This window comes from Canis lupus, chromosome 11 (genome assembly GCF_011100685.1).
Source record: "Canis lupus familiaris isolate Mischka breed German Shepherd chromosome 11, alternate assembly UU_Cfam_GSD_1.0, whole genome shotgun sequence".
Lineage (NCBI taxonomy): Eukaryota > Metazoa > Chordata > Mammalia > Carnivora > Canidae > Canis > Canis lupus.
The window spans coordinates 70,081,744-70,106,024 of record NC_049232.1 but is presented as its reverse complement, the minus strand read 5'-3'; the positions used below and the strand labels follow the sequence as shown (position 1 = coordinate 70,106,024).

Genomic DNA, 24,281 nt, shown 5'->3' with positions numbered 1-24,281 from the left:
TCCTTTCTTTAAAAAAATAATATTTACTTGAGAGAGAGAGAGAATGAAGCAGGGGGAAGAGGGAGAAGGAGAAGCAGACTCCCTGCTGAGCAGGGAGCCCAATGAGAATGATTGTAATGATGACAACTCAGGGCTCAATCTGATCCCAAGACCCTGGGATCATGACCTGAGCCGAAGGCAGACACTTAACTGACTGAGCACCCAGGCCCCCATGCTCCTTTATATATAGTTAAAAAAATATATTTCTGTCAGTTTATTTCATTGTGTGTTCTTCAGAGACATTAATTCTTCATGATGTTGCTAGTTGCCCAGTCAAACCGGTTTTAGTAGTCAAATATATTTAAGAAATATTTCTTTAAAGAATTGTGTTTCTTTACCGTAAGACTTATCAGGGTCTTTAATATACCCATGTGCATTTTGAATTTTCACAAAAAAATCATGTAACATGTGACAGTACCCCAGATTTTCTTTTTCTTGGGATAACCAAGGGACCAATATTCTGTAGAAATCGTCAATAAATATTCCTACTGATCCAGAGACCTCTTTCAGGAGTATAACAAAGATTACTGCCAAACGCAATAAACTAGAGACAAGATATCTATACCCCATGTTCATTGCAGCATTATTTACCATGGCCAAGCTACAGAAACATCTAAAGTGTCTGTGGATAAATGAATGGATAAAGTAAATGTAGTATATGTACAATGGAACATAATGCAGCCATAAAAAGAAGGAACACCTAATATTTATGACAATATGTATGAAGCTAGAGGACATTAAATTAAGTTAAATAAGCCAGACACAGAAAGACAAATACTTTATGATCTCACTTATATGTAGAATCTAAAAAAAAAGGAACTCCTAGAAACAGAGAGTAGAACGGTAGCTGCCAGGGGTTCAGTGTTGTGAGAAAGGAGAGATACTGGTCAAAAGGTATAGACTTTCACTTATATAATCGATCCATTCTGGGGATCTAATTTACAGCATGGTGACTATGGTTGATAACACTGAGTTATGTACTTGAAATTTGCCAAGACGGTAGATCTTAAATGTTCTTGCCATACCAATAAACAAACAAATAAATAAAACTAACTACATGAGGAGATGGATATGTTAGTTAGCTTGATTGTGATAATCATTTCAGAATGTACAGGTATATCAAAACATTATATTCTCCTTAAATATATGTAGTTTTTATTTGTTAATTATATCTCAATACAGCTGGGAAAAAATAAATAGTAGCATGCTATGGCTCTCTAACCATTGAGAATCCCTGGTGTGAATCATTAATTCTCCATTTGTTTATACACATGCTTATTCTTTCACATTTCTTTAGTACATACATTCAGTGGTGTACCAAAGGTGGCTTGTATTGCCCCACAAGAGACCATTGTTAAGTTTTCAGGAATTTTGCGAGTCAGTTGACGTCATGTTAATAGCTTGAAAACGACCATGGTGGGAGCATTCACGCCACAAAAATTGGCAAACATTACAAATCTGAGCTTCCTTTTTTGGGGGAGCCAGTTGTTGAACATTTACCAGCACACCACTGAAACGGAGTTGAAACAGTACGATATTAAGGTGACTCTGATCAGTTTTCTGCACTCGAGGGGCTTGCTTTCTGTTGAGGAAGAAATAAGAAATGGACCCAAATAAATATCAAACACAATGGAAAGGAATTCTTAATAATTATAGCAAATATTACGTAATGAAGACTTGCTGTGTGTTGGGCATCATTCTTGGTGTCCTTTACGTGCTACCTACCAATGCTTAAAAACAACGCTGTAGAGCAGATGATCCCCTTGTGTATGTAACAAAGAAGGAGAAAGAGCGTAGATATTTATTATACAAGTTATGTGGTTAGTAGGTGGCAGTGTCAGAATTGTAACTCAGGGTGTCAGACTGGCAGCCAAGCTGTGGGCATATGTTTTGTCACATCCCCCATGCATTAAGAGATGGTCTTCGGGGGGCTGGGGGGCTCAGTGGTTGAGCATCTGCCTTTGGCTCAGGGCATAATCCTGGGGTCCTGGGATCAATTCCCGCATCTGGGTCCCGACAGGGAGCCTGCTTCTCCCTCTGCCTGTGTCTCTGCATCTCTCTGTGTCTCTTAATGAAAATTAAATAGTCTTTAAAAAAAGATAGAGCTGGTCAGCTACGGTTGTATGGGTGTTCTGATACGGGAAAAAGAGAGGATAGGGCTGAAGAAAATGGTAGACTTTTGCACATATTTCATTTATGCTTCCAATGAGTAGACACGGCCCTTTCTCCCCACCTGCACACCCCACGCAAGCACAAAGGAGTGAGCTGGGGTGAGCCATGTCATTAGAGACCTCAACTCCAATTGTCCTTCTCTCTGGCATGGAGCCAGATCCCCTGCTTTAGTCCGTGTCGTTTTTCTCTGAGGTATGCACAAAGTAGAGGTTACTCATGTCACATCTGTTCCTGCTTTGTGGGTCCATTGGAAAAAAAAAAAAATCACTGACTTTATTTTCCAAGAGAGACCCTTTAAGAAAGGCCGGATGCAGAGTGGCCAGGAAGGAAACCTGTGTACGTCCTTAAAAGTGATTCTTTCAGCTTTAGCATTCATAAAGCATACCTTGGCATATGTGTTCAGCCTCTAATGACTCCCTCCGACCCCTGTTCAGGTTTAGGATTTCAGAGACGTCACAATGCTACATTCCTTCTCTGCAAAGGAAATCGGACCTCTATGTCTATATTACACACCCATATGCAAAATCTTCACAGATAGGATTGGCTTTTCTATGGTTTTTTCACCAGAACAGCTTCCAGCTTCAAAGCAGCCCTCTATTTTGAGTCCTGGTTTTTCTAACCCAAAGGCTTTCTTCTGCCAAGAGCCTTTGTTTGAAATGAATAGTGTTTTTAGGGAGCCTGATTTCTATGATCCTTCCATATCTTATGTATTCTCTATTTAAAATATGGTACACAGCTGGATATGGTTATAGGCAAACTCTAGATCTATTGCCACTCTACATGGCAATTCATATTTGAAAGTAAACTGAAGAAATGTGGACAATTTTCAGGGCAACGAGCACGTGACATCTTGAAATGGGACACACACTGTCTGGCTATAGGGTTGATTCTAGAAAGCCTGGATATTCTTTTACTCTTCTCTTAGAGCAATTAGTAATTTGGCTAGTGAGTAGATATGCAAAAACCTCATAGTTAAAAAAAAAAAAATTCGTAGTTGTGTAGAGCCAGGTCCTTTATCCTCAGGGGACAGAGAGCCACTGCATGGCTAAGCTACAGCGGGTCATGCTGGGGACTGTTTTCAGGAGGCTCCCTCTGGTAATTGTAGAGAATACATTAGATGGGGAGACCCTGGAAGGAGAGACCAGAGAAAGGCTGAGAAAACAGGACTTTATTGACATTCATCACCAGATTAGTTAGGAGTGAGAAGAGGTTTTCCTTCCAGTCAATTTTGACTACTCTATTTGAAACAAGCTCTTGACTCTGAATATATGGTGCAGGGCTTGTAATATTCCTGCCCACTGCCCTGGGTAGCTAATTCTTTTTTTGTCTTGTGTCCCCAACCAATTGTATACCTGAAGTTCTTTGTGGGTTAGGAAATATACTTTACAATTATACATGTCACCCAGTTTAGGCCAATGCTTTCTACTCAATAAGTAGTTTTTAAAAATTCTTGTGTATTTTTGACTAATAGAAATTATATATATTTCAGATGGACAGTGTGATGTTTTAATATATGTATACATGATGAAATGATAACTACAATCAAATGAACATAACTGGTCACTCCCCAAAGTTACCATTTTATTTTTGGGGTGAGAACATTTGAGATTTACTATCTCCAGCAAATTTCAAGTATATGTTGTTATTAACTACTGTCCCCATGCTATTCATTAGGTCTAGAGAATTGAATCATTCATCTTATGGCTGGAAATTCATACCCTGTTCAATATCTCCCCTTTCTTTTACCTCTCAGCCTCTGGTTGCCACCATTCTACTCTCTGTTATTATGATTCAACTTTTTTTTTTCCTATTTTTGATTTTTAGATTGAACATATAAGTGAGATAGGTATTATTTGATTACACTATTAGAGGTAATTCTCTCTCTCTTTCTCCCTCACTCCCCCTACCCTTCTTGCCCTTTGACCAATCTACACATGCCATTCTTGACGCTTTGATATGCTGGATACATCACAGTTCTACATGTCCACTTATTTGTTTAGACAGATCAGCACATTGGAGACAAAATACCTGAGTTTCTATTTCTACCTCTGCAAACACTCTTGTAGGACTCATGGCAAATCACAGACCAACCTGTGCCTCCGCTTTCTTGTCTGTTAAATATAATTATTAAATTAAATATATGGTAAGGGCTTAGGATAGTGCCTGACAGGTATTAGGCATTTAATACATATAACTTCATTTTCCTTCCCAATTTTTCTACCATCTTTTGGTCTGTCTAGCTACCCCATTGCCCTTTGTCTTTTGGCAGATCTCATCTTGCTTTCCTATAAGGAAACAAAATAAATTAATACAAAGCAACTCTAATTTCATTTTAAAAAAAGACATGCTTGGTTGGAAAAGAATGATGTTTTGTTGCTTTGTACCACCTGACTATGACAGGTGATTAAAATGCAGTGCCTGTCTTCATTTAATGGGCCAGTTACTTGGACATGTTTATGTCCTGCAGCAATTCATTTGAAAACAAATGGATCTTCACTAAGTGGGATACAGTTTACCAAAAGAAGAGGACAATAGAAAAGAGGGTTATGGAGTGCCATTCATTATGTATTCCTCACTCAAAGGGACCCGGAGAGTGTCTGTATGGCTTTATTTATTGAACACCCATTTATCGAATACCTTCAAGGCTCCAGACCCAGCAGGAGGTGCTGTAGGTGACTTTAAATGAGAGACAGTGTCTTTGATCCAAAGGCATCCATCAAGTAGGGAAAACAGACATGCTAAAGCTAAATGACATTGCACTTGGAAGGGTTTTCTGCGGTGAATGCAGGATGCTTTGGGAACATGGAGAAGGAAACAAGATGCGGAGGTGGCTTCCTAGTGGGTGTGATGAGAAGAATATGAATGGAAGCAATGAAAACTTGTGCAGAGTCAGCACTGCAAGAACCAATAGAGGTTGCCTAGCCCAAGACTCCCACTATAAGCCAGTACACTGAAGGCTAGAGAAACACCTGAGCTTAGGTAGTACACTCCAAGAAGCTGACATGAGAATCTTTCAATTTACTTATGGGTTTGTGGGATATGGGCCGATGTTGCAGGATGGATTCTCTGGGAGCAGACACTGAGATGCAGTTAAGAATGCAAGATGTTTATTAGGGATCAATATACATGAGAGGAAGAGAGAAGGTGTGGGATTGATAGAGGGAGAAGCACAGCCACGCAGGACTGACCAAGGCTCAGTCCGTCTGGAGAAGGGCTTGTCGGAGTGTCCCTCATTAGATCCAAATGGCTGAGGGTTTATACCTCTCTCAGTCTCTGGACGTAGACTTTCCCAGCAGAGTATGAGCTCCAGGAGCCAGTTCTCAGCAGCTGGGTTGGGACCTGAGTTACTGGAGTTGGAGGCTCTCTGGTGACTGCATTCCCAGTACCTGGGTAGCATCCTCTTCCTTATAGGGGATCTGAGTGGCATTTGTCTGTGCCTATCAGAACAGAAATAGATTCAACTAATATTTATTGAAAACTTACTATATGTCAGACAATTTTATATACATTATCTCATTTGATTCCCCCAGCCAATGTTTGAAGGAAGTGCTCCTATGCCAGAAGTTAACAAACAAACTACCTTTCAGGTGCGCCTCCCAAGGGCGCTGAGAGCATTTACTAGCATCGTTTGTATCTGAGATCAGTAGCAGACACTGCAACAACTATTTATCTCAGGAGGGTGCACAGACAGAACCAGGCTATGCATCAGGTTTCTTTAAGGCAAACTGTGAAATCCCAGTCAAAAGGGCCACTTCCTCCAGAGGATTTTACAGAGATCACTTTTTATCATGCAAATGCAGGCTCCAACTTTGGGAAGAGACTCCTTAACTTGGGCACCCCAATACCTCCATCCGAATCCGGAATCTCATCCATAATCCCCTAGACAGATTCCTTGAATATTTCTAATGATGAGACACTCTCAACCTCACAAGGAAGCGCTCCCTGATTGTGGTCCCCCTCCCTTCTGGAGTCTCATGGGAAAAAAAAGCAACCTCCCTTCCCTTTGGCTGTCTTTTCAGGGAAGTGAGAGCAGCTTTCATGCAAATTGCTCTTCTTTCCCACAATTGCTAACCCTGGCTATGGCACTGTGAGCTTGGTTGGCTCACCCACCCTCTCAGGTTTCCTTCCTCATTCATGCAGTGGAGGTAAGTACACCCAACTAGTGCGACTGTGAAGCTTAAGTGAAACACAGCGTTTACGTGGTAAGCACTCAGTAAACAGTAGGCGTTATGGTCCATGCCATTGGTCTTACATTTATTCTCATGGTAATTCTCATAGTGAATGTACTGAGCACACTTTAATTTATATGGACACAATATTCCAGTTAAAAGGATCATGAATATGATCCCATGAATGTGAATAAATTTATTTTGTTTATGCCCCCCCCCCCCAGAATGGAATGTGTGGTGGATCCAGTTATGGTGCTCCCCTCCCGGGTACATCAGATTGTTTATGGCGTGTAGGGCTTTCTACTGGGCATGTTTAAATATGCCAGATAATTTGAATTCATATCCCCATATTATGTGGAAATAAAACTTGGAGTGATAGCCTCATCCCAAATTACACACATAGACAGAGCCAATACTTGAATTTAAGCATGCTCTTTCTTATGTCCCAGAGGCACTGCATTATGTACGGGTTGTGGCCTTCTTGGAAAATCTCATGGATTCTCTCCCTGGAGGAAGGGAGACTTCTAATAAACACACACGCGCGCGCGCGCGTGCACACACACACACACACACACATTTTTATTTAATTTCAGGAGGCATATACACCCTAGAACTCCTCACTTAAAGACACTATGGTTAATAGTTTCAGTAATTCAGAAATCAAGCTGGCAGGGAATGATTCCTGTGATCTCCTGAGTAGAGAGAATAGAATTGACTGAGAAAATACTAAATGGGTAGTGGATCCATTGTGAGAGAATCAGTGAAACTTGTATGAAAATTTCACATCCCTTCTATATTAGGAGAGGCTAATATTCTTGGAATAAAGAATGAAATCATAGGCACTCAGAACAGAGCTCCTAATTTTAAAGCTAATGCATGTTCTATTAGCTGCATATGTCAGAACGCTCTGATTCATAATTCCATGAGGCCCAGAGCTATCTGTCCCAGGGGACAACAGAAATAGAAAGGAGAAAAAAAAAAAAAATCAGATGTTTGTTATGTCTTTGGCCAGGCCCAGACAGATGGTAATGTTTGTTTGTTTCAAACAACTCTGTTCTTTTAGTCATCTCCTCTCCATACAAACCTGCTGTTAATACCTAGACTTGAGGCATCTCTTTTCCCTCTGTCTTCAACTATTAGGAAAACTTCGCAATTCTAAGTGTCTCTGCCTCCCCATTTTCTTATATATTCCTAGATCTCCCCATTTTCTTATATATTCCTCATATAAATCTTGCCCAAACTCAGGGTTTCTGACACAGGTTGCACCTGTAGAATAGGTTAAAAGTACAGAGCACTGAGCCACACCATCAAAACCCAACATTAGCATAAGGTTTGACTTTGAGCTCAGGCAGCTGCATTTATAATTAATGACCTCATTGATTCTGTGGTTCATTCATGTTTGAGAACTTTCTCTAAGACACAGCAATCACCCTTCTACATTTCTCCAACCTAGAATATGCTGTGCTAGTTGTTCATGGTAGCTCTCTAGCACCAATAGATCCTCAACACAACCATCTAGTCTTCCACGACCTTCCACAAGAAGTACTACCACAGCCAGTACGTTGCATTTCTTAGGTATTTCACTGAAGATTTATGACTTCCTGAGGGAGAGCAATGTAGCATAGCAACAACATTGCACTTGAAAGAAGCCCATCAGATGGACCTCCTTTCCCAGGGATCTCCTCTTCATCTCAGCCTGTCTAGGTCACTCTTTCTCCGTGGTGCCAGCCTTTGCTCTGGTCTTCTTCTCACTTTAATTATGCAGAGGAGACTCTTTCTTCCTTATGATACCTGGCCAGGAACCAGGGCTGACTTCTGCTATAAAGAATATCTTTTAAGAAGAAAGATATCCTTTCTAAAGAGATTCATAGATCAATTGCCAAGAGGGTACAACTCTTTCCAATCTATTACAAGACTATTACCTTGTATAGAACTATTACTAGCTCTATCCTTCACCTGCCTCCCACCTTCCATGGCCCCATCATAACCTAAAGGATTGATTCTCACCTGTAGCTGCATGTGACATTTGTCTGTGGAGTTAAAAAGAAAATAGAGGGGTGCCTGGGTGTCTCAGTCAGTTGACTCTTGGTTTCAGCTCAGGTCATGATCGTGGGGTCCTGGGATTGAGCCCCACATCTGGCTTTCCACTTAGCATGGGAGTCTGGTTGGGATTTTCTCCCTTCCTCTGCCCCTGACCCTCTCACCACTCTCCTCATGTATGTGTGTGTGTTTGCCCTTTCTCTCTCTCTCTCTCTCTCTCTCTCTCTCTCTCTCTCTCTCTATATATATATATATATATATATATATATATATATATATATATCAACCTGGGCTCTGATGCAGACCATGAAATATGTTTCTGAGGAAGGATGCACAACACAAATATTTTTAAATGTTCCCCAGGTGATTCCAGTGTACAGCCAGGGTTCATAGCTACTAATTTTAAAACATTCCAGACTCCTACACCTAGCCCTGGTTCCCTTTCATGATTCAGACTTAACCTTCATTTCCAATTTTATGCCCCTCTCATAGTCATCACACTTTATGTATCAGTCATAACTCTTGGAGGCCTTCAATGTGAAAAACAACACGGATCCTTCAAGAATGGATGAAAATGCCACCTCTTCCATCAATCAACCAACTCCCCTTCTGAACTCCCCAGCCCTTTCCTTTAATCTATGCCACACTCATCACAACACGGCCGTTCTCTCTCACATTAGAGTTTTCATATCCCTGTACCTTCCTCTCCATTAGCCCATCAACATTCTTTATTATAAGGCATTAAAATTAGCATTTGTTCTATTTTAGTTGCTATATTAATACAACCTGTATTTGATGAATAGTCTTATTAATGGAAAATTTAAACATCCATCACACTACATTTATAACACTTAAGCTTCCCATGCCTTACAGGAGACAGCAAAATTAGGTGTAAAAATGGTAAAACCAAAAATAGGTGATTTCAAAATTGACAGAAATCTTTACATTTTAGAGCTGAAAGGCCCTCAGAGGTCACTTCTACCACTTTATCATACAGATCAATACAACAAAGACCAATGATAGAAAGGAATTGACTAAGCTCATACAGGCAGTTCATAGGGAGCTGGGATGAGGACCCAGATGACCTTGGTAAGCACTCCGGTTGCTCTCTCTACTCTGACAGGCCAAATAACCCATTTAAAGCATCCATAGACAGAGTTATTCTATTGCCCAAGAAAGTTTACTCTGAAAGAATGCCATTATACTGTGCCATATGTGGCTGTGGAAAAAGTAGATTTTGAGGAAAGAGGTATGGTTTTGTTGTCCTGTTAGAACCATTACCAAGCATCCCAATGAACTTTGCATGAAATCCTGCCATGGATAAAGCTTGATTCATCACAAATACATCTGAATGCATCAGATAAACATGATTCAAAGCTCCAACTTAATCTGAGGCTTTGAAACTCTTCCTTAGAATCCAGATGGGTTTTCATGTGTTGTGATCCAAGAACATGATAAAGGAAATAAGACTAATTAGGGCCTTCTACGTTCCAAGCATGACACTAGGTGCTTTAAGGAAAACTGAGATGTCTATGTCATGGTGAGTGCCATCTTGGAACTTCAATCTAGTTTGGGGAAGATCAATACAAATATCTAATTTCCTTAAACTAAAACCAATAGATAAGCATAAGAGTAAATAAACTATGTATGAGTGTTTGGTAAAGAAACACTTTTACTGTTTAAAGCCAGATTGCCTTCTCAGGAAAGTAGGGCCTACTAAATGAGAGACAGTTTAGTTGTTCAGAGCATTGTACTGGGTTTAATTATCCTAAGAAAGTCTGGAACTGAGTCCAGGATTGGCAATTATAAACACTTAATTCACTTCATTTTCCTTGAGAGTGACATTCTTATCCAAAGCTCTTTACTTCACAATTCCCCCTTTTTAGGAGTCTTATCAGAAGTCATATAACCTGCTTTTTTTCCCTCCTTCAAGTATTTAATTGTCATATGAACCAAGAAGTGCAAAATGGAAGCATTAATTCAGTCTTTAAACAAACAGTAACATTTGGGATGGGGTTGGCTGTATATTATAGATTCCATGCACTAAGTTATTGCTTGATTTGCCCTTTACCTTGAGGATTTTCCAGGTATACTAACGAAGTCTCTTACCATAGAAGGACTTTCTTCTTGACATGCTATTTGTCCTTTTTGATGCTTGTTGTGTTTATGATGCATTATCTGTTATGATCTCTCCATAAAAGCTTCTGCCTCATACACTGGGTTTTAGTCATAGCTGAAAGCACGATGGAAATTGTGTTTTTTTTCTCCTATTATCATTTATCTTTTCCTTTACTGCCCTAAAGAGGTGCTAACGTGACTCTTAGCAATGAAGGGCAGTTTTTCTTATCGTGGCCTGGGTTTCAGCATGCTAATGTAAGATATCAGGGTGATGCTAAATTATTCCATTTATTTAAAAACTGACACATAAAAGGTATTTCACATGGCAGCACCAACCAAATCATATCTGACCTGCCCCACTAGTGACATTTATGGAGAAACAGGGCTATTGTTGGCTAGTTGCAGAGAGGAAAGTGTCTTTGTCATATAATTGATATTCCCAAATCCTATAAACATCATGCTCTCTTGAGAGCTATATTTTAGAGTCTGGTGAGCTCATGTTTTGTTCACAAATTTTAGGGACTTTGCAGGAGGATTTGGAGTTTTGGATGTGAGGCAGGCTTCTGAATACCAAATATTCAGGACTGGATGCTTATTTCTGTGTCTTTGTGAATGTAAGCTCAAACATCAAGATTTGAATCAGATGTATCAGAAGGGTAGTTTTGAGGGGCATCTGGGTGGCTCAGTTGACTAAGTGTCCAACTCTTGGTTTCAGCATAGGTTATGATCTCAGGGTCGTGGGATCAAGCCCCATGTCAGCTCCATGCTCAGCGGGCAGTCTGCTTGGGATTCTCTCCTTCCTCTCCCTGTGCCTCTCCCTTTGTTGTGCTGGCTCTCTCTCTCTGTCTTTCTCTCTCTCTGTCTCTCTCTCTCTCAAATAAATAAATTAATAAGATCTTTAAAAAAAAAAAAAAAGAAGGGTAGTTTTGACTCCTGAAATGATATGGAATAGTGATTGTCAATGTCTAGTGTCCATAAAAATCACCCAAAGAGCTTACTGAAACAGATTCTTAGACCTTCCTACCATTAAGATTCTGATTCAGTGGGCCTGCGGTGAGGCCTGAGAATTGGTATTTCTCACAAGTCTCTAGGTGATGCAAGTTTGTTGATCCACATATTCAAATAAGGGCATAAGCGAAGTTAGGTGAAAAAATATAAGATAACCCTTCTTTCAGATGCACAGTGTTTATTTTTATAATTTCCACCACAGTTAAAACCCTTTTGCAAGGGTTGCCTTTTCTCGGTTGCTCAAACTCATCAGGTATACTGAAGCGTCTAGTGTTTCACATCTGTTTCACCTGTCCAGAACTTCTTTCATTATCTGTCAGTGAGGCTTATTTTTCAAGTCTCAGTCTGAAGGACATTTCTTATGAGAAGGCCTTCCTCACTTCTTTGTATTGATGAGTCCCCTCTACTCCTGTGTTTCCACAGCATCCCGTACTTTCTCTATTATTTGCCACCCTTTCATATTGTTTATTTAATTGTATGTCTAACAACCTAGATTGTAATCTTCATGAAGCTCTAGACTTTTTCAAATAAGATCACTATGAATGTCCTCAAAAATAACCAATTGGATTATCAGATACAGTTGTATCACTTTGTTAATTGCACATAAGGGCTCAAACTCCCATTTAAGGGACAGGAGAAGAATTGATGAAGTTCTGGAAAGAAATAGAACACTGCTGGATAGAGCCAAATAATGCTTCAGAAATTATCTAATTTGATTGATCCTTTGTATCGGTAGGGGACTGAATCCCAGAAAGGAAAATAGGATGGGTCTAATATGTTCAAACTACTGCTCATTCTATTCTTATCTCTTCTCCCTAGCCCCAACTTTATGAAATTTGAACATCCCTAAAGAGAGGACAAGAATTCTATGTCTAAATAGAAACTGAGTTAAATCCAGGTGACATAGAGGCTACTTAACACCTGTTTTCTCCAGACTTTTCCACCTCAAGAGACTATGAAGTGAGGGCACGTTGCTATTATTACCTGAAATTGGCTAGCTCATTGTTCCTTCTGACATTGCTGCAAGACCTCAGTTCACCTCCCTCCCGCAAATCCCAATGTTATTTCTGAGTGCCCTAGTTTGAGTGCTCTGAAAAGCAGACTCTCATTCAAGATTTGCATGCAGGTGGTTTATTGGAAAGTGCTCTCAGGAACACCTGTAAAGGAGTGAGAGGAGTAGGATTAGATAGAGAAAAGTCAAACTGTAATTTGGTAATATATAAGGAAGAACTAGAACTCAATTCTCTACAAGTGGTCAGAAACAGAAGGTCAAATAATTTCTTATCTAACCAAATGTTCACAAGGTAGATCCAAAGGATGCTGCTTCACAATAGATTCCTATAGATTAGTGAGATTCTGGGAATGAAGATGCCAGGAACCAAAATATATCAAATATTATGTTATAGACCATGCATGCATTCTCATTTATTTATCATCATAGCTTTATGGGGTTGATTTTACAAGCTAGATGAGACATAAATACCTCTTACCAGCTGAGTAAAAAAAATTGAGATTAACAAAGACCATGCATTTTTCAAGAATCTCACACATCTACCAAGTGGAGTAGTTAAAATTTGAACCTAGATTTGTCTAATTGGATAGAAGCTCATGATTGTAACTGGAATCAGTGGCTAGAATTATGAAGAGACTTGAAACTAATGCTATGTGAGAAGCAGTAAAAGAACTGATGAATGTTTAACAAGGAGAGGTTCTAGCTTATGAGAGAAAGGGAGAAATGATTAGCATTTTCAAGTCTTTGTAAGGCTAACATCTTTATAGAGAAAAGAAAGGGAACAGAAGGGAAGGGAGAAGAAATGGGTAGGAAATATCAGAAAGGGAGACAGAACACAAAGACTCCTAACTCTGGGAAACGAACTAGGGGTGGTGGAAGGGGAGGAAGGCGGGGGGGTGGGGGTGACTGGGTGGCGGGCACTGAGGGGGGCACTTGACGGGATGAGCACTGGGTGTTATTCTGTATGTTGGCAAATTGAACACCAATAAAAAATAAATTTATTATTAAAAAAAAATAGAATGTAAAAAAAAAAAAAAAGATTGGTATTCAGAGGGACCGGGACCGCATAGAAAAAATTGGAGCCGAATACCTCAGAGATACTGCAAGTTCAGTTGCAGCAGTAAAGCAAATATCATAAAAAATGTACATACCTTTAACTAAAAAATACTTTATGGCTCAAAAATTCTATCATCTGAGGTTTCAGCAAGTCATAGTCATTGATAACAGATCACCAGAAAAAATAGTAATGTAAAAGTTGAGGGAATTACTGACCTATGACAGAGACACAAAGTGAGCAAATGTTGGAAAAATTGTGCCAATGGACTTACTTGATTCAGGGTTGCCACAAATCTTCAATTTGTAAAAAACAAAACAAAACAAAACAAACAAAAAAAAACCCCAGAAAAACAGTATCTGTAGAGTGCAATAAAGCAAAGTGTAGTAAAATGAGGTATGCTTGAATTAGGATTGACATCCTGATTGTTGGAATTGTTGAAAAATATGACAGGGATGTCTATGGTAGTAATAATCACATAATTATTATATATGATGATAATAACTCAAAGAACTTAACAGTTTGATATGCTAAGTGGTACAGGCAATCAGGTAAGTGCCTCAGTCTACAGAAGCTGGACATTTATATGGTGGCCCTGTTAGTGGAGAAACCAAGTATCCAGTGAGAATGGTCAAACCCAGCATTTCCAAACTATATTCTGCAAAGTCTGTGTTTCCCAGCATGCTGATGGGTGGCCATAAGGAAAACAGTTCTGCAGTCGAATGGGTTTGGGAAACAATTAAAATCAAAGGAGGGTCTTTTCTGCTAGATTTCACAGAGCTTTGAACATGGGTATTGTGGGTCTCCAAAGAATGAATATTGGGGGATCCCTGGGTGGCGCAGCGGTTTGGCGCCTGCCTTTGGCCCAGGGCACGATCCTGGAGACCCGGGATCGAATCCCACATCGGGCTCCCGGTGCATGGAGCCTGCTTCTCTCTCTGCCTGTGTCTCTGCCTCTCTCTCTCTCTCTCTGTGACTATCATAAATAAATAAAAAAAATTAAAAAAAAAAAGAATGAATATTGGAGGCACTTACACTTACTTGATTAGGAAATCCTCTTTCCATGAAAACTTAATAATAACTAGTTGGGGGAATGCTGTTGAGGTGGTGATCTCTGAGTCTCTGACTTATTCTGAAATTCTCTAATTCCTGAAACACCGAATGAGTCAGGAAATTTAGAATTTAGTACTACTCTTGGAATGGAGTCACTGTGTTTTCTTCAACAATTTCCTTCCCTCTCTTGAGTCTTGCTTTAGGGTCCCTGACTAAAAAATAATAATAATAAAAATAATTAATAAATAAATAAATAAAAGGGACTCCTGAGACTTTTCATCTCCAATATTTTCTGGTTTTATGGGGGTTTCAGAGCATTAAAGAGGAATTTCACCTACTTGACAGATCTCAGGGGCCTGCCTTCTTGTAATTGTCGCAAGTTTCCAACCTGGTGGCTTTGAGTGAATGCATATTGTTTTCTGATTCCTATTCTGTTGGATAGCAGCTTGAGAATGGGAAGCCAAAAAGACCTCCCATTCTGAAGGCTTCCAAATTAGTTTTGCAGACCTCAGCAATTCAGAGTGTTTGAAGACACTGTAGAGATGTACAGCTCTGTGGTTGACCCCTCTCAAACAGTACATAATTCTGAAAAACTTGGAGCTCCTCCATAAAGCCATATTTCAGTTGCACATTTTAGGCATGAGATTTCAGCCAAGAGCCATAATATAACACTGCCGAGGATTTTTTTTTTAACTTGCAAAAATATGCATTTGGACAACCTAGCAACTTAAAATTACAGGAATTGAATGTACCTTCTATGTTAACCAAAGTGCTACAGGTCAAATGATAAATCATAGAAACATAGAGTTTGATGCCTTCCTAGAGATTTCCCAGTCCACAGTCCCATACAAGGTTTCAATCTTTCTTATATCTCTGTGAAGTCATTGCTTAACTCCTTGATTACACTTACTGTAAAATGCATGCAATTTGAGGCAGACCAATAAAAATCACACATCTCTTATCATAAGGATGGGTTCTCTTCTCTTAAGTACGTTTTCTGTTATACCCATTTGTATTTCCTGCTCGGCATTCTGAGGATACAAAGGAAAAAATATCTGGTCTCTCCTCTATGTAGTGATTTGAGTTTTGAAAGACAAAAAGATGTGTATCCCCCTCCACCATCTTTATTTTTTTTAAGATTTTATTTATTTATTCATGAGAGACACAGAGAGAGAGAGAGAGAGAGAGAGGCAGAGACAAAGGCAGAGGGAGAAGCAAGCTCCATGCAGGGAGCCTGATGTGGGACTTGATTCTGGGACTCCAGGATCATGCCCTGTGCCAAAGGCAGGCACTAAATCACTGAACCACCCAGGGATCCCCCCACCCCACCATCTTTAAACAAAGTTTTAATTTTTCAACATAATCATGCCCTTCGCCTTCACTGGAAGTATTATAAGCAACCAAAATAAAGCACAGTCTTTGAATTCAAAGAGTCCCAGGGTCCAAAAACCTAGTGACACTAATGACTTGCACACTAATGACCTTGAACTCTCTACTTCATAACAGGGAGCCCCAGCTTCCTCATTTTAAAATAATAGAGAATCACGATTATATCACAGGATTGTTATAAAGAATAAATGAGGCAAAATACGCAAAGCCTTCTCCATGGCACATTCTACTTCTTCCCACCCTGCACTGGCTTTCTTCTCTCTTTCTACAAACCTAATATGATATGACATGACATCATATTCTTTTATCATGCAGTGCTCCTGCTTGTCTCTCAGAAAGCCTGAGGTCTGGAGATAAACATAATTCCAGGTAAATGGCAGGGCTGGAGTCTCACCCCCATGATTTTGGTCTTTACACTTCAATTAAATGAAACTACTCTGTAGTATTAAAATGTCTCATTTCTTTTCAGACATTGTAATGCAGACCAAAGAAAGAAGACCTTGGATACTTTTTAATACAATATTAATATTGGTGAGAGGGCATTTGAAAAAGTCAAAGCAGCCAGTATGCTTGGACACTAACTAATTTCCTTAAGGATTATTTTATTATGCACTCAGTGTTCTGAAATGCCAGTATCTGCGGAGGCGGTGTGATTACTTTGCCTTTTTCATTCAGTGATTCTTTAAGAGTGATCATTTTTCATTATGGAAGAAAAACTTATATGCTCTGGACTAACATAATAGAACAAACAACAAAACATCATCTCTCTGTGAAATCTGACGTCAGATTTAATCATGCAGGAGGCCTCAGGAGGCAATGCAAGTCACTGGACTGGGAAGCGGGGGCCTGGGTCCGGCCCCATCTCTGCATCAAATTGGCATGTGGCTTTCAGAAGCCAAAGCTTTTTGGCCTGTTGTGATCCTGTCTCTCATCTGTTCATTAAAGGGTAGGACTAGATGATGTTTAAGGACAATCTTACCTGTTTATTTCTAGTGTTTACAATAGGAAAGGACCTAATCAGGGGAGCTACACCCAATGGTCAGCCCAAAAAGCTTCCCACCTAAGGGAGCTGAAAACATTCACTCAATTCTAGAGAAGCAACTTGCCCAAGATCTTTCCAAAACAAATTACCTGCCAGTCAAGGACCAAACTGTATGCTTCTTGCTTCCCAGGAAAACTGCCTTTCTGTTCATCCCTCTGCCCCTCAGATATGGGCTTCCTGATTTCTCTGGTTTCACCTGTCTACACTTCTGCATCAATAAGAAATAAAGATGCAGAAAATGTTGGTATGGCATTCACAACATGTCATTTTAAGGTGCTATGCTGAAACAGGGAATGATGCCTTGAGTTTAGATGTTGCTTTAGATAACTTTTATATTCAAAAGCTTTTTTCTTCTCTTAAAATTATTCTGTAACACCACGAAAATTCTCTCCCAAAACAAAGTTTTCTGATTCGTGTGGCATAAACTGCAAATCTATACTTTGAATTTCTCTTGCAAGGCCTGTTCAATTTTTTAATTTTTTATTTAAATTCAATTAGGCGACATGGAATACCTCATTTGTTTCAGATGGAGTGTTCAATAATTTACCAGTTGCGTATAACACCCTGCGCTTACCACAAAGCCTGTTTGATGAAAACTATGGAATGGTGTTATATAATGGAAAGAAAAAGATAGAAGTAAGGGGGGATTCAGAGTGTGTTGACTCTGAAGGTTAAAATTTCACCAGAATAAGCCTGTGTCCTTACATAGTAAGCATATAAAAAGTCTCAGTTTCCTTATATAAAAAGATAAAGTTTCCATCTCACAGAGTTGTTGTAAGTCTTAAATTAGATAGGATATTAAAATCCCTTGCATGGTGCCTGGCATACAAAGGATCTCAATAAGTACACAATAGGTATTGTGAGATGTGGACCAAAGCTAAATTTCATAAACACTACGTCCCATGCCCTTCAGTGAGGTTTACCTGAACTATCTCTAAGTAGAGCACCTAATTCTAAAGATGCATCTTAAAAAAATATTTTTCAATGACTTGGATTTATATTTGGAGATCTGAACCATCACCAGCCTACAAGTGAGGTTCATCTATCCGCCTATAATATAGTTCAGGTATGTGTCGATTTCATATTACCCTTTTTCTACTCATTAACATAAAATTCTAAAAACTCTACATTTTAATGATAGTATATATAAATATTCTCTAAATTTGCAAAATAGACATCGACAGGAAGAATTGGTAAGGGGATTGTAATATCCGATTCATATCACTTCAGTCCTTGGGCTAAAAGAGAAGAGGGAAGAAAAAAGTTCCCTGATATCAGGTCACGAGTATAAATGAGTCAAGTGCTTCATTGAGGACTTGATCATGCACCTGTGATAATGCAGTTAGACAGGTGAACGGTGGCTTGCAGGTTTCAGAAACATCTGCACAATGTAATGGGTGATTCAAAGGAAAACAATCACTGTTTCTTTCCCCTTTAGTGCCAGAAAGTTCAAAAGGGTGAAACAAAAACAAAAACGAAAAACTCCAACTCTGTGTCAAGCTCCATGTCAGGTACTTGACAATCATCATCTCATGAGATCATGACAAGAACTCAGTGAGTGAGATATTCCGATGCCCATTTTACAGATGAGAAAACTGGAGTCCAGAGAGAAAAAGTCACTTTTTTTCTCAAATTCTCATAGCTTGGAAATTTAAATCTATCTTAAAATTGAAACATTCCTAGTAAGATTTGAAATCACAGTTCTTGGTTTTCTTGACTGGAATTCCATGATTTAAATGTTAGGACTACAGAAACCTAGAATTTACAGATTGATTTTATTGTTCATGTGCTATTTTGTTGTCTCGTGTGCCACTATTTCCATGTCCATGCGATATCAAACCTTGACCTTTTGACAAGTCTTTGTTTAAATGCCACCTTTTCAACAAGGCTCACATTTTCCACTATATTGAAACTTGTAATACCCCTGCCATCTTGCACAACCCATTTACCCCATCTACATCGTCTTACCATAGATCTTTTTAATGTCTAACAAGCTACACAGTTTTATATTTTATATTTATTGTCCCTTGTATCTTCCTCTAGAATATAAACAACAGAAAGGCAGGGATTATGTCTGCTTTTGCTCACCATGTTTTCCACTTATTTATAACAACACCTGGAACCTTTACAGAGCTCAATTGTACTTGTTGTATGAATTCCTAATGGAGCATGCCATTCTATCCATTGTTAACAACTGTGGCTTCTGGATCCTTCTCAACATGCCCTTATGGTTAGCCACTGTCGTTGGATTGGACTTGTCATTTTAACTGAAATTCAAATATCATGCTTCTGTTTCCTTTTTTATAAAATAAATATGTAGGTGGTACCATCTACCATAGGCTGAGGAGAACTAAGTGAGTTAATGTCTATACAGTGCTTAGCAGAGTGTATGATCTGCAGTAGGCACAACATGTATTTTCTTTCCTCTTATTTATTGGCTTTCATTTATCTGGCTGACAGCCTACTTATCTAAATAGTCCTAGTTAAAGCACAAGTAAGAATCTGTATAATCAAGAGATTCATATCAATTTTCCATGTAATTCTGATATGGGAAACTTTATTACAACCCCACAGAAGACTTCCTCAACCCTTTAAGGCAAAACCATTTGTTTACTCACTCTTATTCCCATAGTGCCTAGTATCTATCAGTCTTCATAGACTGTTTCATGTTTATTAGCTGCCTTAGCTACGAAGATGATAATTCTTCCAGGGCAGTGTCTATGTCTCATTACTTTCTTCACTCTGTTTTCTCGAATGGTATCTGGCTTATGGTATACATTTAGTACATATTTATTGTATGATTAACATCACTACAGCGCACCGGTGCAAGACATGAACACAGAAATTTCTAGATTTCATTTCTATAGCACTCATGGGGATACTGAGGCTACAGAATAAAAATAAATCAAAGAAATTATACATCTAGTTATTATCCAAGTAAAGCCTAGAACCCCAATTTTACAAACTAAGTCTTTCCTGATATAATATTTCCACTTCTCAATTAGATATGCCTTAATATAATTCATTAACTTGCTTTTTCTCTCTTTAATTTCTTGGTTAACCTTGAAGATGCGACTCCATTAAAGTCGAACTTTTAGAAACAAACTCCTACTGGATGATTCTATATAAAAGGATCCACACAGAGTTGACAATTTATAATATCTAGTCTGTGATTGAACTGACTAACCCTTTGGGAAAGCTGAGTCACCAAGTCTGTCCTAGAATCAGAGAATGTAGATTTGGCCGTGTGCTTAAGAGGAGAGACACTTTTCCTTTTAATCTGTTTGTCTCCCAGATTAAAGTCAGAGACTTAAAATAAATAAATAAATAAATAAATAAATAAATAAATAAATAAATAAATAAAGTCAGAGACTTATATATAACAGACCCTCTTACCCATTTCCTATCTTGAATTGCACCTAGTAGGACCTCCCACCTAGTGTGGGAATCTCTACTCATTGCTTAATTGTCCAGTGTTCCCCCAACCTCAGCTTTTATACATCAGGAACAGAGCACTTACTACTTCCAAAGAGTCATTGTGGGGCTATTAGCTGCAGTAATTTAACTGAGAAATGTCTCATGGTAGCTTTGACCTATTAGCCAGAGTTCTCTTGTCTGGACCACAAAGCACATCATCCCCCCTACTCCCAGAAGACCATCTGATATTTGGAAATAGTAACCACTGCCTTTCCCCCACCCTCAACATACCAATCCAAGTCATCTCTCCTCCAGGCAAAATGTCCTTCTGGCTCAAGCTATTTTCATTGGGTAGTAAACCAAAAATGTTTGGTCCCTTTCTTTTCTTTGATGGCAAAATCTCTTTGATTTACCATAAAAGATTGTTTTTGGACTCCCAAAATGAAAGGGTGAGTTGACCAATAACAAGCATATCATTCATTGGTGTCTTTCAGGGACAGTCTCATTCCACATCATTTAAGTGGTATGTGGGAAAGGAAAAAGGAAAAGGAAATAGCATTTATCAAATGCCTACTATGTTTTGGTCACAGCACATCGATTAAGTTCTGGGATCCTCCCAACATCCTTTGAAGTACATAGTACCACATTTTATAGGTGAGAAAACTGAAATTCAGCAGTTTTAAGGAACTTGCTCCAAGCCAAACATCTAGAAAGTGGTAGAGTTGGAATTTGAACCCAAGTCTGTAGAATCCCTTAGGTTGTCATCCTGGCATTCCGCCAAGATGTCTCCTGTCTCAGGGTACAAAATTGTGGTCAAAATTCTACTTCTTTTATATATCTGTGAATACCTCCCATGAACCATAAACAATATGATCTTCCAGTGAATCTGACATAAATATACTACAAGGGCCACAACTGGCCAATTGAATGATGCATCTTCCCCACAGGTGTGTGTCTGAACATGGTCCCGAAGAGCAAAGCCATGTGATCACTGATATTCTGTGTAGGAGTACAAGAGAAAATTCAAAACTAAATGCATTGCTTAACATTTTGGGGACGCCTGGGTGGCTCAGCGGTTAAGAATCTGCCTTCGGCCCAGGGTGTGATTCTGGGGTCCTGAGATCGAGTCCCACATCAGGCTCCCTTCATGGAGCTTGCTTCTCCCTCTGCCTGTGTCTCAGCCTCTCTCTCTCTCTCTCTCTTTCTCTCTCTCTTTGTGTGTGTGTCTCTCATGTGTAAATAAATAAAATCTTTAAAAAAATTTTTAATTGATTTCTCTTGTGCATTTTTCTTCTCTATGAATGACATAACCATTGCATCTTTGTCTATATTTCCTCCACACATCTAAACTCTCACTACCAATTCTGCCTACTAAAGACTCTTCATATTTGGACTCTTCTCTTCATCTCTTAATTAAGACTAACCTCCTCATTCATTTGTCCTCATTACTCTAATCCCTCCCAGTAGTCAACCTAACTGTAGTCATATTTACTCTAGTTCCTCCTGTAAAGTGCATTAAGAGAGATGTTTCAGAAATAGCTCAGAGTATATCATCTCCCTCTCAAAAATCTTCAGTGCCATTAGGGGGAAATAGTCATCGCATTTCCCTTTTCAGAAGACTCCACTAAAGTAACACTTTGCCACTTAGACTAATTTCACTCTCTCCTTCCCAGAGAGGAGGAATAAACCAATTTCTGGGTGAGAGATTTTGGCCTACATTTCTTGACTGGGTGGAGCTAATCTATTGAAAGACTATGAACATTAAGAATTCGCTTTCTTGCTTTTCTGCGAGGCACTAATGTGATACAGGGCACTGTGACTTGGGACATTCTAAGGTCAGAATGGGCACTTCGCAGACTAGAGTTTTCCCTTATCCTTATTCAGTCAGCATGGGTAGGTTTTGCCACAGTAACAGAAGACCCTCATATCTAGTGACCTAAAACCATGAGTATTTCTTTCCCACTTATGCTCTATGTCCATGAAGGGTAAGCAATAATATAGCTTCATGTCATCTTCACCCCACGACTCAGGCTAATGGATTAACAACAATGAACCCCTGATGGTCATCAGGGCAGAGGGAAATAAAATACAGATACAGTGAACCTTTCAAAGCTTCTGCTCAGACACACGTCACTTCTGCTTATATCCCACTGGACAAAAAAGGGTTGTTTTGTCACATCTGAGTTAAAAAGAGTGGGGTATAATATCCTGTCACAGGTTGGGTAACACAGAGAAGGGCACCAGATATGAGGGACTAGTAATGTATAATACCCTACCTGCAGCTCTCGAAAAAGTCTAGCCTGGAGGGTGAAAGAGAGAGCATTGGCAAGCCCAGTTAGTCCTATAAATTCGCTAAATCATCTAACTTAGTATTTAGTCACTAAAAAGAAAAGGCTGACATTTTGAACTGATGCTCAGAAAGGGGAAGTTATTTGTCTCACTCTGCAAAGGTTGTGAGCCTCACAGCAAGAACTAGAAGCTAAAGCTCTTTCCACTAAATCAGATTGTTTCTCAAGCTTCATTACCCACGTCTGGCACAAAGTAGGTGTCTAGCACACGCCTGTAGAGCTGAATCAAATTTATATGACCCACTGGTCAATCCTCCCTGAAATGTGTTTTTTCTATTCAATAAACATAGCTTCCACCTGTGTTCTATGGGCTAGGAAACTCCACCACATTCTTAACACAGAACTTCCACAGTAAATAAATCCCCTATCCTTCATCCAGCCTGTCCAGACACACATTTTGATTTCCTATATTGGTGTCATATCACCAGACCCCCAAAACAATAAATGAAAAACAGACAGATGTCTTAGGAACAGGAAAAGTCTCCACGTGCCACCCCTCATTCTTGGTTTAATGTTAATCCCATTTCCCTGCTTCTAGGCCAACAATCTTCTCCCTCAAGCCCCAATCCCTTCCTCTCTGGAAGAAAGACTAGGTATTTCTTGAATTCATTTATTGTGTTTTTCCTTCTCTTCAGTCATCTTCCCTAGTAACGTCTTCCATATGTCTGTGAGCCATTGTGCTAAAGAGCTCTGCCCAAAGTCCTTATTTATTCTGAGTGGATTGGAATGGCAGCCTTAAGTCTGGTATTTCCTCACGTTTGACAGCTTGAATTACAGACTTTGGGTACATTTAACGTAATCCATTCATGTGGAATGGCTGTTGTTCCTCTCATAGTAGTTTGAAAATATAAATATTTACAAACCCCTAAGACAAAAGCTCTTACTGACAAGGTCTCTAAAGCAACAGCTCCATGGACAGGAACCTTTTCACTTAGAGTTTTCCACTGACAGAGTCTAAATTCTCCTGGGTCATGTGCACTCCATTTAATGTTAATGGAATCTTAGTGAACTCACTGGAACTTATCTCTCTACATGTCCAAAGAGGGAAGGGAGTAGAGCAAGAGTATGGGGGATGGATTTTCTCATCAGGACACAGTCAGCTAGCTCCTTTAAGGCCAGAAATGAAGTTCTTGGAATTGAAGACAGTGTCTGACCCTGTAGGAATTTCTACTACACTGTGCCTTCTCTGATCTAGGAACTATGATAAATGCTTTTCATGTCATGATGTATTGATAACTCATAATCCATTTTATTGATGTAGAAATAAGGCTTTGAGATATAATGAGTTCATATAATGTCAAATACCTACCAAGTAGAGATTCCAGGGATTAAAAAAAAAAAAAAAAAGATTTTACTTATTCATGAGAGACACAGAGAGAGAGGCAGAGACATAGGCAGAGGGAGAAGCAGGCTCCATGCA

At 39.3% G+C, this 24,281-nt stretch overlaps 1 long non-coding RNA gene across 1 annotated transcript in view; it reads right to left on the bottom strand.

Annotated features, from left to right (window-relative positions):
* Nucleotides 1-5,301: 5,301 nt before the first annotated feature.
* Nucleotides 5,302-24,281, bottom strand: part of LOC119873986 — a 151,684-nt gene continuing 132,704 nt past the window's right edge. Inside the window, exon 2 of the long non-coding RNA XR_005367223.1 lies at nt 5,302-5,648. This is a non-coding gene — a long non-coding RNA (uncharacterized LOC119873986). The remainder of the gene's footprint in view (nt 5,649-24,281) is intronic.